Source organism: Poeciliopsis prolifica, unplaced genomic scaffold (genome assembly GCF_027474105.1).
Source record: "Poeciliopsis prolifica strain line A6 unplaced genomic scaffold, Auburn_PproV2 SCAFFOLD040, whole genome shotgun sequence".
Lineage (NCBI taxonomy): Eukaryota > Metazoa > Chordata > Actinopteri > Cyprinodontiformes > Poeciliidae > Poeciliopsis > Poeciliopsis prolifica.
Genome location: NW_026562415.1, coordinates 3,401,001 through 3,421,995, shown reverse-complemented (window position 1 = coordinate 3,421,995; position 20,995 = coordinate 3,401,001). Strand labels below are relative to the sequence as shown.

The following is a 20,995-nucleotide window of genomic DNA, read 5'->3' as shown; positions in this document are numbered from 1 at the left end:
CAGTCAGAGATGGAACTGATCCCAACAACAAAGACTCACTATTTTTGAGTTAAATGCATAAATTTTTTTTAATTTACTCAAAAATAATGCTGTATTAATAAACCTGCAACATGGTTTTTCTCACATAAACTGGATAAGTGAAATGTAAGACATAAATTTTTTTTTAAATTAGAAATTGGTATCTTTTCAATATGAAAATCTCTATGCTGTTAAGAAAAAAAAGGGAAAAAAAGGCAAAGCACACATTAAAACAGAAATGTCAAACCAGACATTTTTTTCCTGGAGGAATAATGTCATGGAGACAGCAGGGATGCTCTGATTCCTTAAACACCAGACAGCGGACATCCATTTTGTTTTATATATTGTTCTGTATGATTGTCTTAAGTTGACACATTCCTTCACAAAACACTGCATTATTTCATCCTGCAGGTTGTTATTTTGTCTACTGTTGCAGTTAACCTCCTCAGTGTCCCTCACTGTTTGCCTCTGTGGGCCACAAGAACATGAAATGTTAAATTTAGCTCCATCCCCTGCATTAAATCTGTCAGACTCAGACAAGCTGCTTCCCCCTCTGGCTAAGTTTGTAAAAAAAAAAAAAAAGACTAAAATCAGCTAAAGGTGACATCCAGGATTTCACCATCCACAAAACTAAAGGTAAAGATACAGAGGGATTGTGCGTGTGCATTTTTTAAAGAAAAGAGTGTCATTTCAGCTCTTTCCTGCATGTCGGTATGCAGGCAAAGAGACATTGGAAGGAGGACAAGTGAGGCAGGCAGACAGATAGGGTGAGGGAGACTGATTTTGCTAGAGGGCCGTCTGAAGCTTGTGGGCGATGCTTCCATTTCGACTTGGGGTTGTAAATCAAGCCTCCCCTCGGGGGCCTATCTTCCATTCTCAGACCTTCACAACAGCTTGTTCTCCAGCCTGTGACGAGAGGGACTGTTGTCACAGCAGCCATCGATCGTGCGGGATGAGTTTGTCGGACCGGGGGATTTTACCATCCGAGCGTGGTCACTGAAGTGTCCCATCTTGTCTCTGTCTGTCTGTGGGTTGCATACTCTGTCGAATGCCAAGTCACCACAAGCTATTGTCAGCTGTGTCTCACATCGTTTCAGACTAGAAAACATTCACTCACCAAGAAGAAAACACAGATTACAGATTTTAAGTGAATACAGATTTCGGGTTATATGAATACTTGGTCCAAGCCAGACATAAATTGCTGTTGGTCACTAATTGGCACAGTTGTAAAGGGAAAAACTGTAAAGCAAAGGAGCAGAGTTTAACTTCAACCTGGCTCTGGTGAAGTGGATGCAGAAAACCTAATCTTGTCTTAATTTAATCAGAAATCACCCAAATCAATTAAGATTTTATATCCATATTCTGATAGATTGGTCCTCTTGCTGGGGTTGGTTGTCTACCACAAAGTGCTTCCATGAGTTCAAGATTTTTCTCAATTATTGGCAGTGAACTGAAGTGACATCATACTATTGCTGAACTTTTCTGTCTTTGTTTCATTTTCATCAAGGCAAAGTCTCAGAACTTGTTTTGAATTGCATTTAAACTGTAGCATCTTGTTTCTCCCAGAAGGGTGATGTTGATGCTATGCAAATAAGACTATGTTGAAACACCAAACCTAAAGGCATACTAATCTGAACAGCAGAATGGTTTACTATTAAATGCAAGTCATTATGAGTTTTATACCACTCCGTGCTTCAGTGGACCCCTGGTATTTGTGGAGGTTGGGGACCACAGCTGCCTGTGAATAGCTAAAATCCACAAATACTTGAGATCTCCTCTAAAAATGATCAGAACTGTGTTCAAACACCATTTATACCCCAATGCGCATTGGTCCGTTTAGCAGAAATTTTCTTTGCATTACCACAGAACCTGATTTCTACAGTCTCTCTTATTTTGAGTCTTGAGGGTAAAGCCAATCAGTGCCAAAGAAAATTAAGGCCACTCCCATATTAGCTGTTTTACTTTTGCATTTTCTTTTTGGAAATATCTGATTATAAATGATTTTCATCTGTTTTCAAAAGAAAGTTGATTGATTTACTGGTGGATCTCTGACTTGGATTGGTAGCTTCATCTGAATTCAAACATACAAGTATGAACATTTAAGTTTGTTTTTTACAGCATCTAATCAGGTATTTAATTAATGATGACAAAGAACAACTTTCTTTTATTTTAAAGTCATAATGACTTAAATGTTTCTGGGAAGTATTGTTGAAAACGTTCCTCCACTGTAAATAACTGACAAGCAAATTAGTTATTCGTTATCTAAAGAAGATAAACACTGCTGCTACTAATTTTTTCCAAGTCTTTCTGTAGATCTAGATATTTTTGGGCACAATACTGCTTGTGAAAATGTTTCAGCGTGACATAATTTCTTACTAAAATGTCTCAGGATTTTACTGAAATGCGACTTGGTTACAGCACCAAAGCTCTCTTATGTAACGTCTCTTTTGAATTACTGTTGAGACCAGATATTTACATGCACTCAATAAAAAGAAAACCATTTTCTTTTCTCAACACTGAATTAATTAAATCAGTAAGAATCATCTAAAAGATTTAACTTCTTCTCATAGAAAATTGTCAAATTTTTTATGTTCTTATAGAATAGTTTATAAAATTTTATGTTCAGTAGGACCACATCAAGCACACTGCATCCTTGTCTGATGACATATTAGGCTGCCACAAATGCTAAAGCTAGTTAACATGGCCAAACAATGGCGAAACTTAGAAGTTGTTTCTCTATTAGCACATTGATCAGGATTGATTGACAGTGATAATCGCTCTGATTGGTTGTTTTTGACTGGGAACGTTTCTATGGATGGCAATGGAGGAGGTGGAGTAGCTCGATGCTTTCACAGATTATCTCTCTCATACTGTCACGACATGGTGGCAGTTTGAACAAATGGTGTAAAAGTTGCATGCTGCAGATTTAAAGACCATAATCTTGTAGTTTAATAAAAGCTAAATTAAGTTTGGCTCTTTATAGTACATTGTTACATTTGGAGGGAATGGGAGAGCCTTGAAAACATGGGAGCGTTATCCTAACCGTGAAATAACCAGATGCAAGCATCGTGTTGTGTGCGTGGCTGCAGAAAGGACTGATATGTTTGACAAAATTTATGCCATAATGAAGGAAGTACATTTTGTGGAAACAATAAAGGAACACTTCAAGACATCAGCCAGGTTTAACTCAGTCATGTAGTTTAGAAATCAGTTTGACCAAATATTTAAAACTAAAAAAACTCTGCATGTTTTCATTATGTTGACATTTACTAAGAAAAACTAATTATGGTAATCCCAATCAAAAACAGTAAAAGTTTAATCTGTCGGTGAGGAATAAAAGATTATCTTTTAAATACGGTGAATTTAGATTTAGATTTCTAGTTCTACGTTTTTTGATTTCTCTTCAATTTAGAATCTCAAGCACATCTAACTCTGTGCACAAGTAAAAGTAAAACTTAGTATTTTTCCGCAGACCTTTGAAAACTGCTGAGTTGAGCAAATAGAGCTGCATCAAAGTAAAGCAGATTTCTAAAAATAAAAATGTTAACTTTAAGAAAATCTTAAAACGCAGTCAGGTGATGCAAAATTCATAGTGCGCCATTCCAGAGGCGATGACAATGGGTTTTTAATGAGCATTGGGACCTGAAAATATATTAAAATCAAATCAAAAGCAAATTAAATTTGAGTACTAGAGCAAAAAGTTTTCCCTCTTGCCATGATGGATTCTCTCCAAAATTGTGCTACTTTAAAACCAAAGGGATGAATTATTCCATTTTTAAAAAGCCAATTAGCTGATGCTTTCATGGAAATTAGAAAGTATTGGATTTTCTGATGTCAATTTGAATTAAAACCAGAATAAATTACTCACATTTGACAGTATAAGGAATAAAGACACTGATTCCTTTGACATTTGTTAGGTGAATACTTAAAAAGGTAAAATCGACACATAAATTATATTTTCCATTTGTGTATTGGCCAAAGGAAAAGAAGAGAAATTAGATTCTTATCAAGTATTTGGCACAAAAAAGCTTCCATGTAAATTTAAAAGATGAATTTCAAGCTTTCCAACGGAAACATCACGAGAAAATTTAAACACAAATAAGTTAAAGCTTGCTTTGAGTGCACTGGACATTATATAAAAACATAGTTAATATGATAAAAATGACTGATATTGCAGCACAGTGTCACCAGCACTTTTACGTTTAGGTTTTTTTTCTCCTCTGGCAATTTCAAAGCATTTCTTCATCTTGTTTCCTCACCCTGAAACTCACAAGAGCACACCCACTCAACCTCCCGGCCTGCTGAGAGCACTTGAAAGCAATTTTCTTTTAATCAAGTTTACTATAAAGGGCCCTCTGATGCCAGCCTCAGCAACACCTCCATTTGTTTTGTTTTGTTTTTTTTCCCCCCCAACTCCATCGCTCTGAATTATATTGATTTCTTTATGAGAAGTATAAAGTACTGTTTACTAAGAATTTGCTGTATTTATTGCTCATGCTCTCCCGTGAAGGTCTCGTTTTTCAAATACTTATATTCAGGGATTTGAGTACTCCTTTTTAACATTAAACAATATGTTTTTTTGAATGATTAAATCTGTAAATGCTTTCCATGAATGTAAGAGGGCTGTACATTTTATAATTTACTTTGTGATATTCTGAAAACTTAGATATTTCATTAACTGCATATGAATGAAAAGCAGCAAGATAAATGTTACCTTTTGCTGGATAAAAACTGGTAAGTTTTAATTATTTACCTTTCCTTACTGCAGTAGAGTCAATTCAGCCACTGGAAATGAAATTGGATCAACATGCAAAGAACAAATCCTGATTCAGTAGTTTAAAGAAAACTTACACAATCCATAATACCACTGGTTTATCGCTGCACCAGTAAACCAGTGTTAATCACTGGTACTGGCCCATTGATAACTCAGTATATCAAAACCAGTTTCCTGACTTTAAAGAGTATCTGCAAGTCTGAAATCTAAGATCACACTCTCGTTGATGACAAGCTTTGACTAACTGAAGGGTAATAATAACCAAATCTCTTATTTTAAAGGGAATTACTTTTATTTTGAAAGTCAATAGTCATTTTTTTTGTTGATCACAGGGAAGTTATGCAACCCAGAAGTAAACATGGAGAAGCAGCATTCCGCTTCCATGCATCACAAATCTGGAACAAACATCCAGAAAACTACAAAACAGCTGAAACACTGAATGCCTTCAAATGGAGACTAAAAAAAAATCAGCTGTTTAGCGTTGCTTTTGAAACTTAATCATCAAAAATTAATCAATAATTTGATGCGCAAAATGTCATGTTGTTTGTGTGTTCAATGACTTTATAATTTTGTGTTTTTATGATGTAAACCACTTTGAAATGCCTTGTTGCTGATAGGTGCTCTACAAATAACATTTGATTTGATGCAATCCAGCATATGAAGACTCTTATTTTGAAGCAAGTTTTGTTTTCGCAGTGTAAATTAATCTGCTAATTGCCAGCATGGGTCCATTTGTAAAACCGAAGTATTAATATTACATGTGTAGGACTAAATCTCTGGAGACTGCATCTGCTGAAAATATATTAGCGGGTCAAAATAAATTAAAAGGCTGCTTGACCTCAAAACTGATCAGTCTATTTCTGATTAAGCTTCTTTATTCAAAAAACAAACAATGCCTTGTATCAAAAGAAATTGTAAGAACTGATGCATGCTTAAGAACTGTAAAAAATCTGAAATGGATTGAGAAAAAGGAAGAAAGCTGTTGGATGTACTGAATCTTTTTTTAAATGTTCTTCTTGCAGATCACAAGAACAAGCTGTACCGAGAGAGCTTCCTGTGACTGAACCTGAAGAGACTGGCTGTCCAGGACACACAGGTGAGTCTCATTGTTCTACATTTCCTTTGAGACTTGATAACAACAATCCAAGAGATGAAGTATGCAGCCAAAAATATCCAGCTATAATGTGTCAAAATGGCCAGTAATGTGATCCTGTAAAGTACTACATGGTTCTAACGCTGCCTGTACAGTTTATGTGCAAAACCATCAATATTAAAATTTCACTCCCATGTTTCTCACTTCTCAAAAGCTCTCAGTTCATTTCATTTAGGTATGGACACAAATTAACTGAGTTACCAGGAATCTAGTTTGTGCACATTTTAATTTATTCAGTTTTTTCTATACTTTTGACTCCTTGGAAATGCGGCTGACTCCACAGTTGACCTAAATGTTACACAGTGACTATTTTCTGCACCATGTTGAAATTACTGTGTAATTGTATAATTTCCCAATACACACAAAAAGCAAACATTTTCATATAAAGTCATTAAACAAAACTGCAGCTTTTATATTGAAAAATACCTTATTTAACTATACAAAAACCTATTACAGAAAAATAAATCATTTTCTAGCAACAATGAGAAAACAGTTATCCAAAGTTTTCTTCAGCACATGAAGCATTGAAATTGCAACCTACACAGCTGCTTGCCTAATGTGTTTTAATGAAACTCCCCCACATAAAAAACAAAAAAAACAGCCTCTTCAAAGTACTTTAGCCAGGAAAAATGAAAAATGGGAAAGGAATAAAACCCTTAAATATCTTTATGTGCATTATTAAAAGCACAGTGCCTGAGCAAAGCTTTTTCAATAAGTGGAGAAAGGATAAAAGCTTAGATTTTATTTATTAGTATAGCTTTTCTATTTACAGCTTCCATCCTGTGCTTGAGTTTCCTTATTTTCTGCATCCCAGTTTATTTTCAGGAGAAAGTGGTTTTCAGAAAAAGGCCAGAGATATACTAATAAACTGAGCCTTCTTTGTAGGTATAATGCAGACTTGAACCGAAATGCTGAATTGCATTGGAACTTGCAGTTTAAGGGAAAAGTAAACCATAACCTGATACCAAGAGAATGAAGTAGAAAGGGAATATGAGAAATACCCATGAATTCGGGATAGTGTTCACATTTGGGGAGTTTGATTTATTGTACTGAACTTTACCACATTTTGTCAATGTTTAACAGAAAATTGTGGAGGTAAAATTTGTTTTATAACATGATATTCTAGACAAAATCTAGCACCAGGTGTCGTCTGACAGCTGATTCAAAAACAAACATACATTTTATTCAATTTCAAAATGATTTGGTGTAAATACAGCAGTTTTGAGAAGGACTGAGAAATGTTTTTGGAGAACATTAGTGAACAAATGGAACCATTCAATCCATCACCTGAAAATCGAAAGCGTATGACGCAACTGCTAACCTACCAAGACATGGCGGTCCACCTGAACATGTAGTGTGGTTAAAAAAAGCGATAATCAGAGAAAGTCAAGCAAGCCATGATGACTCTGGAGGAGTTGCAGAGATTCATTGCTCATGTGGGAACATATTTCAGAAATGCAGCCATCAGACGTGCACTTCTCAAATACAAGAGTGGCCGGAAGAAGTCCTGCAGTTTGAAACATGTCATATAGAAAACACTGCAAGCACTTGGAAGAAGGTGCTCTCAGAACTTCTTCCTGGCCTAAATGCAAAGTGATATACACTTCTGGATCCTTATTATCAAACATGGTATTGGCAGGATCATGCTACTGCGTTGTTTTCTTCAGAGCTGATGGATGGAGCAAAATACAGGACAAGGCTGGAAGAAAACCTGTTTGTAAACAGTGGAGGACAGCAAGATACAATGACAAGAACACCGACCCTCTAGCTATGCGTAAGAATGCCCAAATCAGCGAGGGCTGACTGATGCAGAAAGCAACGACAGCAACAATCTCAAAGTGAACGAATTTTCTCCCGGAGATAGTTGTACAGGAGAGGATGATGTGAGCCTCTGAGAGCACAGGCTTAAATCTCGTGTTTTGTCAGGGTTTTTAATGATGCTACGCTCGGTAAGCTCAGGTTGCTTCGTGTCGGCACTGACCCTCATGGGCCAATCTCTGGTTGACACCTTCCCATCTGTGTTAATGAGATGACTCCACTCCGTCTACGGGTCACAGTGATATTTACAGAATCCGTTGTTGCAGCAGAGATCCACGCCTCCCCGTGGCGCTCCCTTGTCTCATTTGCATTGCTTTCAGACTTCCCCTTCCTGGCGTTCCCTCCGTTTTATCCCTCTCGCTGAGCTCCTCCGTGATAGACAGGCTCCTTCACATTTCTCTTCAGTTTGTATCGCACATGTTAATTAAAGCCTCTAATTAGCTTTCTCCACTAAAAGGCCGCATTAAATCAGAGTTGGAATGGCAAATGATTCCTGGCATTAGCATAATTGTGTTTTTGAAGTGGAAAGACTCAGGCATTAGGGATTTTTTGTTTCAGTGATTTGTTGTTTGTGGCTCGGCGCCTAAGGGGCTACTGGAGGTTGGTCGGGTGATTGTGGGGCCAGGGGACCCTACAGGGGCCCCAAACACTAATGAGGCCTGCTACACTCTGATGGAGCAGATATAGAGAAAAAAACAATGCTGTGACGCTTTGCCATGAGGTTCTTCGGAGATTGCATCAGAGTGAAAAAGGACACCTGTGGTATCTGTCTGACAGAGGAACAGAAAAATAAAGCATCTGCAAATTTTACTCTCACCTATGTTACCTGGCTTACTTAGTTTTTAAGAAATTGCATCATGTAGTACTGATTCTGTCTTTTTCTTGAGTACAGCACAAAACATAACCAGTCTAAAGAAGACGAGGACTCACCATCTGAAAACGTGCGGAAAAATATCCAAATCTGACACAGACTGGTGGCACAGATTCTTTTCAAGAAAAACTTTTCTCTCTCATTTGATGTACAACTAATTATATTTGTGACCAAGCAAGATGGTTCCCTGCAAGTAAGTGCAAAAAGCAGCAGGAGCAAAAACTGTGGCTTTTCTACTAAAATTTTACTGACGCTGGTGGTTACATCATAGGTCATAAATTTAAATAAACTATCTAATTGAATGTGTGCATATTGTTTATGTTTAGCTACAAACTAATCACACTGTTTGTAGCAGAACTAGGTGCTACAGGAATTAAGAAAAGTAGGAATTTGAAAACAATATTTGCATGTTTTCTGCCAACAGTGGGCAGATCTTTGAAAAAAAACATCTGCACCAGCAAATGTTCGTGATGGACTGGTGCCTGTTTCGCTCAGACTCTGGGCAAGAGACAGGGTGCACCCTGCAAAGGTTGCCCATCTGGACAATATAGAGGCGCACAGGCCAGACAGCCATGCACACCTAAAGGCTTATTCATACACAGCGAGAATATGCAAACTACATGCAAAAAGACCGCAGGCTAGGATTCGAACCCAAGTCCTTCTTGTGCCAAGGCAACTGTGCATTCATATTAATCCAAATGTTCTTGGCTGCTTATAACCAGATTATCAATGTTTGCTACCCTGCAGGAGTTTTAGATAATTATTTAGAAGCTTTGAACAGTGGACTAGGTAAAGTTGTGGCATCAGCAATAATGTCCACAATAAAACATGCTGCAGGGATAATTACTTTGGAGCCAGTTTGTGTGAAAAACCACAGCAATAACGCTCTGCTGAAGGAAAATGCAGAGAAGGTAAATTATGTTTGCATTTACAGAGTACAGTACTGTTTCTTGTTGTTTGTCTTTGTGCGGCACTTTGAATTGCTTTGTTGCTGAAGTGTGCTTTTACAAATAAAGTTGACTTTAGTAGTAGTTCTACCCACAGACCTTAATAATTGCCTGTCAGTACATGTAAATAGTCCAACTCTCACAAAATGGAACATGGTGCATTTTGTGTTACATGTGGACCGTGTTTGTTGATTGCTAAACAATGACATGCCAAGTCTTGATTTTTGTGCTCAAGACACTAAACGACAAACCACTTTCAGTTAGGAACAAAGGCTAAAGAAGTGGAAAAACAAAAACACGTAGAGTGTACCAAAGAAAAGATCTGAAATTGTTCTAGAAGAATCTTTTGCTTAGTCATTCTCAGAATCTTTTAAATTTTGGCATACATTTCTTTATCATTGCCAGCTACTGGAATCAGCTTATGTTTTTGCTTAAGTAATGTATGAACAAGTAATGTATGCACATAGAAATTAGAGATAAAAACATTGCAACTGTTTCAGTACTTTGTTTTAAATAAAAAAAGTTCAGCCATTTTTGCTTTATTTTTCAGCTAGAGAATTTCATACATGGGAAACTTTGTCACTAACCTTTTGGGATGCTTAGTGAGCACTTTTCCCATCACATGGGGGTTTGGTAAGAGTTCTTTAAGTTTCAGGAACTTAGAAGGTCCACTATAATTGACTCCCAGTAGAAAACACAAATTTTTGTCTTATTGCTCCCCAAACATTTGACTGGCACTCCATGCACAGTGATACTGCAGACCAAATCAGATGGATGTTATTTTCCCTGAAGTCTGCATGAGGAAATGCCATAAAGTTTCTGCAAATTCCTTTTGACCTTAATAATCTTTGCATCTGCACTGAACACTGCAAATCCTCCCTAATGCAAGAAGAAATGATCAAAACGAGCCTCACACGTCATTGAGCTACAGTGAGACATCCCTGCCAAGTTGATGAGACTTTCTGAATCCACTCACTTATTAGTGTGAAACTCTTAAGCCCCAGGTTATATTCTTTTTTTGTAGTGTGGCACATATGGATTTACAGCTGATTGCCACTGTGCACATCCTCACCTATCAAACATGAGTGAAGCTGTCACCAACCCATGGATTGCGCCTCCGGGTAGACATAATGTACTTTTCAGAGTCTTCCTCTGGGCAAGCCTAGCTCTGTGCTGCTGTGGTGAAATTATTCACGGTGAACTTGCCTTCCCAAAGGCGCGGCGGTGGAGCGGTGACAGTTTGGGGCTTGTGTGATAGCCAGGAGTGTTGTTATATGAGTTATTATTGAGCCAGCCAGAGATACGGAGCACAATGCGGCACATTTTCACTTCACGGCCTTAAATCTGCTTCAGGCATGAAAACCTATTAAGATGCATCGCAAGAAGCAGAAAAAGGGTTGAGGAAATGATGTAAGGAAGAGGAACTGGGAATGAATTCTTCTTCATAAGGATGCTTTTAATCTAAATGTTTATTATTCGATTCTCTTTCTCTGAATCACTGCAGCCAGTCGAAGGACATTCTCCTTTGTTCCTCAGGAGACTGATGTAATTATCTGGAATATATTCTTAACAGCAAAAATGCTATGGTTTGTAATCTGTTTAGAAATGGAAATTCTTTGAGAAATTAGAAGGAAAGTGGGAGTTGGGGAGGAGGATGAAAAACCAGGAAAGACCAGCAATGTCAAACAAATATGGAGGTTTCAGTTACTGCCAGAGTCATTTTAGAAACGTCTAACACTCATTATGTCCGTTTTACTGGTGCAGATAGTCAGAACTCAGCAGGAGATCAAACCAAGGGCACCGCTGGAGGCTTGAGTTATACAACAAGACATTCACCTTCTGTGACCTGAAAGCATTTTATTTGTAGTTTCTCTAGCTTTTTGTTGCTTCACGCAAGTTTAAAAATCGAACTGAAAGAATGTTCCCACATTTATTTTTCTTCTCCATCTGCATGCACTGGATGTGCACAATCAGACCATTGTCAGTGACTTTCAAGTCCCATGTTTTAGTTGAATGCAGCTTAAGTTTGTTGGAGCCAAAGTTTTGTTTTCATTTGCCGTTTGGGTAAAGTTGGAGGGAAGATTGTGGCTGTGGGTGGAATGTTTTCTCATCTTGTTAGAAAACATATTTTTCTTTACCTCCACTCTGAAAACACATTTTCCAGTTAGTGAAAGTCACTGCTTTACAAAAAAAGAAAAAACAGTAGTAGTGGTAAATTGTTTGCACAAGCGTGTTGTCAGTTCTACCAAGAAAACAAGCACAAAAATGTATTTGAATCAAAGGCAAAATGCCATGCAGTGCTGTATCTGTTTTTGGACCAATAATGGCTCATCATGACTAATCCATGATAAGTGTGGTATTTTCCTCTCAAAGTAAATTGACACTAAGAGATCATTGATGAGTCCACTGAAATGCTTAGGAACACACAAAATGAACTTGCAATAAAGCAGGATTATTTTGAAATCTTAATGATTGAATTTACGTGAATAAATGGTCTGAGGGCCGGAGTAAGTTGCCAGTGTTGAGACGCAATTGCATTTTTCACCATTTGTCGATTCACTTTTCCTATTAACATTAAAAATCAAGTATTTAAGAATTTAAATAGTTTCAGCTTATTCAGTTTTTATAAAACTAATCTACACTTTTTCTGTCACTTACAATTTATTTACATGAAAACTAAGAGGATATTTGGGGCTATTTGGTTTGTAAAACATTTGATTTGGCATCGCTCAACCAACATCATTTTAATCTGACAGACCCTAAATATTTACTTGATACCAAAGTTTCTTTAAAAGCTTCTCAAATACCTCTATGGCCCATTGAGATAAACCAATTCTTGGTACAAAAAAGTGAATTAAACAGTTCAGGCAAATTGTTCAGTTTGTCATTTGCTTGACCATGAAACCAGTTTGACCTGCATTGGTTTTGTTTTTCTAAAGTTTTGGTAAACAAAATTTTTTTTTTTTTTTTCCTTTCTCTTTTTTTTTTTTTAAATTATAGAACAAATGCGTATTTTCCAGAGAGTGGCACCATGTACACAACATGTATTATATTCATCTTATACTGCATTAAATTCATTGTGATCAAGTTTGGCTGCCGTTCCATGGGATGATTATGGCATCCTGTGAAATGGCAGTGTGTCTTCACTGCTAAAGAAATGATTTAAGTTCTGTTATTTATCATTACATGTGACATAATGATAAAATTAGTCAATTTATTTAATATAGATGCTTACCAGTAACTAACTTCAGGATGTTCAGTATTTGGAGTGCTAGTTCCACTGCCAGATTATTTCACTTGTATAAGTGAAATGATCTGAAAGTTGAACTAATATTTTTTAATCATTATTAAGCAAATATTGTCTTAAAAGAAGTTCTTGTATCTCACTGAAAAGTTCCTTGTAAGTTAGTTTTATCAAGTATTTACTCTCAAAATTAAGCCAAAAGTACTTAGTAAGATTTTGTATTTTTTCTATATTCGGGAGTTTAGGAATCACTATATGGTCGATTAATAAATATGGAGCATTTTATACTTGCAAGTTAATGTCTTAACACTAGAATTTAAATAAACCATGATGTTCTTACAGGTCTATGGATCAGCGTTTTTACAGCAACAGAAGTTATTTAGGTGTAGTCTGTTTTGGTTAAAAGGATTATATTTAATTTATCAACAAATCAAAACCTAAAAAAAAAATCCACATGGAAAATTTTATCTGCCAAATTTCCTTGCAGTTAAAAAGAAAGCAGTTTTTTTTTAACACTAAATTAAAATTAAACACCTGTCTAATATGGAGAAATATTGTGAAAACATAAAAAAATTAATCCATCCCCCTTTAGAGCAAAAGCATATCTGCTAAATTAAACTAAGCCAGCTGAAAAATGTGAGACACGAGAATAAACTGATATTTTCGCTTCGAAATTCCCAGTGCCTCAGTGAATATAGGCAGCGATCCGAATATCAAGATAGAAATACGGCAGATAAACACACTTACCAATGGCAGCCCTGATTGAGTGCAAGTGTCTGTGTTTGCGGTCAAGGTCAGCTGATAATGGGAGAGATTGAGGACGGGATGATGCGGCGGGGGGTCGGCAGCAGTCTCAGGTAATGAGATTTACAACCCTGAGCTCTTGCTGCGCCCCTTTCTCTCCCCCTCATCCCTCACCTAACATGATTTATAGATCTAATAGACGTCACCGCTCTCACCTAAGATAGAGGCCTCACATTATCGCTGAGGGAAAGTAATCTGTTCAACAGGGCAAGATTATAGAGACAATTCTACTATGATGTACCTGATCATACCTGGTAAACTGATATTTCTGGGCGTCCGAGAAAGAAGCTAGTTTGGCAACTGGCTAGGAGTAAAGATGAATTAATGCAAAACCATCAGTTTTAATAAAACTATAAAACTGCATTGATTATTACTTTTTATCACAGGTAAACCAATAAGACAGCACTATGACCAGCACAGGCACTCTGAGGTAATGACTATATAGCCACATTTCTCAGCATCAACTTCTAGGACAAAATGTTCTCCTGCGTTTAATATATCCCATCCACCAAATAGTGTGATGATATTTGGTGTTATTTACTTCACCAGTCAGAGGTCATAATGTGATGCATTTCTGCTCTATAGTTATGTGAAAAGGGTGAACTGAAGGTAACTTAGACTTTTCTCTTTCTGGAGTATGAAGAGAGGATGAATTGCATTTTCTAAATGTAACCAAGTCTATTTCTGGACCCCCTCATCATTTTAACTTAATACAGGTAGTGGTTAAATGTTCCAGGTCATCACTTTAGGACGCTGGTATAAAAACAACTAAACTGAGTCCTAAATGGGAAAGTTCCAACATCAAAATTCTCAAATAAGTCTTTTGAAATTTATAAAATTGTTTAGTTTTGGTCCCTGAAACTTTACTAGAAGGTTCAGGTTTGTCAGCACAATTCACTCATTTAGCAAAAAAATGGATACCCATACAATTAGTCGAGTAAAACTATTAGAAACCTGTGTATCTCAGACAACTAATCCAATATGTAAAATAAATACAATTTATTTTTTTTTTAAAGTAGCAGGACGTATTGTAAATGAAAATGTATCCAATAACGAAATCTACACAATTTAGCTTCAGCCTGATATGGACGTTCTCCTTCAATCCTTTATGCAAATCAGGTGGTTGGTCCCTTCATAGATCCTGAACCAATTGTTCTGTTTTAGCTGACTATATTCTGCTTTAATGTTCACATGCTATTTTTAGCTTAGGAAAACCACAGACATCCAGAGATGTAGTTGCAATGACAATCTAACAGTTTGTTTCTCTTCAGTCTATCCCGAAGAGAGAGGATTTCTCAGGTGTCTCCTCAAGATGTAAATTATTCAAATAGATAAAGTTCTAGTTTTCAAAGCATCATTTCTGAAAACAGGAATTTTAGTTTTTCTTCTGATTGTGATCTGACTCCTGTTGTTTTCCTGTTGGGTATTTGATGTCAACCTTTGAAACGGACTATTATATTCAATGGTGGTGTCTGCTGCCAGCACGGTCACAAATCTGCATGTTTTTAGCAGGCAGACCTCCATGATATTTATGTCCATAGATGCAAACTTGTCATATTTGCTTCATCACTTTATCCTTAAATGTATGGACGGAGGTTGACACTCCAGGGCTGGGATATCCCATCAGTGACTTAGTGGGTCCCTTTTTGGAAATGCTTATTTGAGATGAAGAAAATACCAAGATAGTCATTTTGCATCATTACAATACAAGAAATCTGAGAGAGAAATTAGTTTTGAGCTTCATAGAGAAGCAATAAGATACAAAAAGCTGCTTAAATGTATTATTTTGAACCTAACAACTCCATCCTCCAGTAGATATGTAGGATTTTTAACGCTGGCAGCCTGTTGGCTTCCGACACTGCCAACATGTTTTCCAACACTGTCTCAGCTAGAAATTTCAGACTGCTGTTCCTGTTGGCAGTGCTGACAGCAGTAAACATTTGAAACTTTTAACAACTTTAAAATGTCACCAACCAATGTTCATGACTTAATTTCTCCCAAATGGCCTGCTCCTGTTTTGTTGAGCTGCTTGTCTCTTATACACACACAGTAATTTGTCAAAGTTTTACACATCAACAAATCCGGAGTTTACAGTAGCAGGTGTTTTTTTTTAAGTAGTTTTCAAAAACATTCTTTGTACCTGCCTTTTTATTGTCTGCAGTCTGTAGTTAAGATGAAGCAGCTCTGCAGAACACAAGAATGTGACAAATAAAAATTGATCATTTTACTTTGAATATGTAATGATCAAGTCTGTGAAACGCTATGACAAATCGGCATAACCAAAAACGACTTAAAAGTTGAGTCGAGGCATTCTGAAATTATAAAAACTTGTACTGAAGGACAATTACATTAAATTTTGTGATTGCAACAAAAACAAGTGGATCAGAGAAAGCCTAAATTAAGCTGCTTTTCTCCTAAAATTTGATTTAACAGATATTTAGTGAAGTAATGTTCACTAACATTCCCTCATAAAAAAAAAAAAAAAAAAACAGACTAAGTAACGTTATGAATTTGTGAAAAATCAGGACCTGGAAACCAAAGGTGCTGCCACTAAGAAATAATGAAATTATGCACGCACGCATTATTTATGTGTGCGATGCTCTGTGCTGCTCCGTTCTTGTGACGAGACTCTTACTAACACGACATTCAACTGAAACAAAATACAGGCTGCACTATTGTTCCAGTACACTGCACAGACCAGCTGAGGCACAGCAGCAGCGAGGGTGGAAGCCACTAAACTCGCTGCTCATTACCACAACAACCTCTCCTGCAGCAGCACAACAACCGAGGAAACAATCGGCGTCTGCTCAGTTCTGTTTATTGGCTCTTGTGTGCAAAAACACAGCAATATGGTGACAGCCAGATTGCCCTCCAGTAGACGCAGTGTTAATATTTGCACCAAGTCCGCAGTACGTGTTGAAAATTGTGCTAGATTGGATTTCAGGCGCACAAACATCCCCCTTTGGTTGTTTGTTTTCTAATGCAGTCTCCCATCTTTGTGTACTTTGAGAATTAAACCAATAAGCCCCCCTGCTAAGCTGAGGCGAGCCGTTATTGATGTGCTGCCTTTTTATTGTCTGGAGTTTATTCAGTTCATATTTATTGTGTCTGCCTTTGTGCCAAGAAGCATTACGCTGAGCAGAGCGACTCAGAGGGACTCAAAGATCCACAAACAGCTGTGGAGTTTCAGGCAACAATATGTTCTGTTAACTGTTTCAAACGAGTGTTTTATTAAATTTTCAGTTTTTCATTAAAATTCTACATTTAGTGGAACAATATGATTAAAACAGTGGCTTAGGAGACATTTTGACATTGAAAAACATTAATTTTAGGAAGAACTCCAGAGCATTTAAGGGCTGTTTACACTTTACCAACATGGCTCATTTTCTCCCATTAAGTTTACAGAGACATGTCTGCAGTCTATTTGAGTAAGAGATGCCAGATTGCACAAAGAAATGACTAATAGTGCAGAAAATGCAATTTAGGACCCAGCCTTCCTTCATTTAATTTTAGTTTAATCTTTTTTTTCTTTTTTTTTTACTTGTTGTGGGCATAAGTCATGCTCTGAGAAACACAACCAACTCTGCGTCTGATTAGATTTTAACCATAGATCAAAAAACTGCACATAAAAATATAAACAGCTATTAATTTTAGAATTATTTCAAACTCTCCAGCTGTAAAAAAAAATTTATACTTATACATTGGAGGTGGAATACAATATGATGAAAACTGACCTGGATCTTTGGGATGGTGGTGACAAATATGATTCAGTTATTATTATAGTCAAAGAGTTGATGGTGAATTTATGGAGAATGTATAGCAGTTTTTTTTTTTTTTTTACAATGTTATAATCTTGATTAGGGCTGTACAAATTTTTGCAGATCATTTAATTGAGATTCTGCTTTCAAATGGTGCATGTGAGTATATTTTCCCAAATCAATTTGCAGATTTAACTCAATTGTAAACAATGCCTCAGAAGTGTTAAGAAGTTTCAAACATTTCCTTACCAAATTAACAAGCTGAAATATTATATAAAACAAAAAACTGCACTGAACTTTTAAAGTAATTTCATTATTTCTCTGCGCATTTTATTGCATCTCCCCAAATCAATTGCTTTAGCTAGAAAAATTATAAACGGTACCTCAGGATCTTCGTGTCCTTGGAGATATTGGCCAAAATATTCTCTGGGAGAAGCCTGCTCTGAAAGCTTAGGAGCTGGTATTAATTTTGCACATTTGTCAGCCACTTAGCTCTTTCACCTGAGGAAACATTCTCAGCTGTGAGGACAATAAATAGTGCTGTCAAGTGTCTCAACAGTTTTAAGCATGGTGGAGAAAATGCACCGTTGATTTCTCAGCGGTGTAATGCTGCTTTATTAGTGCAAAACTAAAGGCACACATTTTACCTCCTGTTTATTCCTCTGCCGGCAAAATAACGAGTCTTCTGAGCTCCAAGTGAACCATGAATATCGGGGAATTACAGCGATAATCCACATGCAGACAAAGAAACTAAAGGTGATGCAGAGGACAGCAAAGGAAACTGGTCTTTTTGCATCCCGAGGCATTTTGTGAACGTACATTATGTGCAGATGCGTTAAAGCTTCTCGATTTTATTCATTAATTACCACACATATTATAATATGTACCAGCTAGTATAGAACATAAAATGTAACAGGACAAGTGTTGTCAGTGAGAGCTTAAAATGGCTGCTGAAATTCAGAGAACTGGAGCTGCACCAAGCTCAGCAGACGGTGGACAGGCTTGTGGTTGGATGGCTAAGTTCGAAGGCAGCAGCTTGTTAGGATGGAAATGGATTAGCAAGAGGCACAATGGGAGTCTTAGGCATGTCTGTGGTGTTGTGTTAAAGCTCTGCCTATGTTGCCCGGGCTGCTAGACTCATTTATGCCCAGCGGTGCATGCGGCAGCCAACTCTCTCACACACGGCGCTTTTCTAATTGCCACGGTTTCTTCTGCGCTCGCAGCCCAGCCTCCATTCGGCATCCATCAAAGCCATGAATTAACCTGCAGCACGGCACAAATGTTCTGTTTGTCACATGCAGCTGCAAGTGGAATTATTTCTACCAACGCCGCTGTGTTACATTGTTGAGGATACAGAAGAGATTTTACACACAAATGAACAATTTATTTACAATTTAATTTTCTCTTACCATCAAATCCAATGCATAGAAACATATTTTCTTTTGTGAATCTAGGCTAGTAGAAACTCATTTCTGATCTGATCTCACAACTTTGTAATAGGGCAACATATTTAAATACTACTAAAAAAGAAACGATGGATTGACTGGCATGAGGTTTCCTCAGTTTTTCAAAGATTATCCATCTTGGATAATGACTGAAATGTTGCAAATATTTTTTGAAGTGTCTCAGACAAATACAATTAAGATAATAAAGTGATGGATTTTCATTTAGGTCACCTTGCATTCATTCGAGTACAAGAACATATGGAAACCCTGGGCAGACGCCAGGAAAGCTTAAGAATCCACACGAAAACTTATTCAAAGGAAGGATCCAAAGAAAACAACCCAGTAGTGGGGGCAGTGTTTGACTGACAGGTGATGTCTTAGAAGTGAGGTAAAAACAACATCACAGCACTACTTTGAACTTAAGATGTTACTACAAAGGAAAAACTCTGGGTGTTGCCAAGCTCTTGGTTTAGAAAAAGAGAGAAATGTATTTACTCTTTCTAAAAAAATCCCAACAGCAACTCTTATATCTTTGTTTACATGTTATTGATCCTGTATAATCTAAAGAAACCAGTCTGGAATTGATCTACTTTGCTTGTATCTCCTGCCTCAAGGTTTGCAGAAACTAATAAAATCCCATCAATAAGTCCTGTTGTGACATTTAGGGATATGTTGCTTTGACATAATGAAATTGCTTTATTTTTATTCAATACTTAAGCTACAAATGTAGAGATCTACATACCTTTTTTTTATGTAGGAGGGGGCAGGTCTGGGAGGGATTTCCAAACATTCACAAGAACTTTGAATAACAAAGGTTATACTTGTATAATACTTTCAGCAGCCATTCAGCAGACATTCATTAAAAATGCTTGTAAAACTGCCTAGACTAGTAATATTTTAATGGCATAGCAACTGCACCTCTCCGTTTCTCCAACTTCTCGCTGTCCCACTGTATTTGTGAACTGCTAAGGTCTTTTGAAATCTCCAACTGGGGTTTTTTCAAGATCGCCCATCTTCCCTTGCCCTGCTGAAAAAGCATGCCCACAGTACAACACTGCCACCACCCTGTTTTACCATCATAATGCAGTTTTCATGCTCATGTGAGGGATATTACTTCTCTGCTTTGACGATTTCTATGGAAATATTTTGGGAACGTCATTTTTTGCTGTACAAATGATACGTTGCCACCTTTTAAGAAGCAGTTTGTGACTGTTTCTCAGGTAGAAGAGCACTAAATGTGTTTATGGTCACGGCTCAAGTCCTGAGTATGTGCAGGCTGGGTAAATGAGGACTGACAGGCCCCTAATGCCCTCTGCAGCGAATAAATGGATAATCTGGAATCCTGTTGTGATGCCCCCCACCCTCCTTCGTCCTGAGTCTGAGATGAGACACAAAGCCATCTGAGCACTCCAATGACACAGCCAAAGATTGATTTTCTGTGTGTGTGTTTGTGAGAGACAGAATGTCAGAAAGATGAATTTATTCACTGGGTTTCACAGTATCAGACAGACCATTTACATATTTATTTGTCAAATTAGAATGCGGTGACAGTGATGTTATTCCATTGCTCTATCTGTGGTGTCACTTTGGGAGGTTTTGCATTTGCCCGAGACCCAAAAAAAAAAAAAAAAAAAAAGGCAGGGGCGCACGTCATGAAATTTGAATGCATCTTTAACCCTTCACATTTTTATCTCTGTTTAGAAATAAATTGACATGGTGAGATGCACATGGAGAGACCTGCTGTTACGATAAGATCTGTCTACCTTTATTATTGTTGTCATGGATCTCGAAGGCAAGTAAAAGTTAAACTTGTGAATTGGCAAATCAGCTTCTGGTAACTATTCTGGCACAGTCTTTAAATTTCATCTGTTAATTTGCAATACAATTAAGTAAAGCCATGTCAAAAATGATAAATGTAAATTTAAGTTGCATTTGTGGCTTATGCTGAACTCTTCAGCCCATGTTGATTGCAGGTTTCTCAGTTTGTATCTTGGTTGTAGCCTTCATATGTGAACCGATCAGCTAATTGTTGTTAGATGGGAAAAAAAATAAATTGATGGTTTCCAGTGTTTTCAAAAACACTGGAAAAGTGTGGCACACACTTTTGATCAAGAAAGATAGAGAAGTGTAATGAAATAAAAATCCCCACAGAGGGGATAGACT

At 37.1% G+C, this 20,995-nt stretch overlaps 1 long non-coding RNA gene across 2 annotated transcripts in view; it reads left to right on the top strand.

The window, feature by feature from the left end:
• LOC129375640 (uncharacterized) overlaps nucleotides 1-20,995 on the top strand; it is a 58,212-nt gene that overhangs the window by 8,354 nt on the left and 28,863 nt on the right. For both annotated transcript variants that reach the window (XR_008607657.1, XR_008607656.1), the window contains exon 2: nucleotides 5,815-5,888. This is a non-coding gene — a long non-coding RNA (uncharacterized LOC129375640). The remainder of the gene's footprint in view (nucleotides 1-5,814; nucleotides 5,889-20,995) is intronic.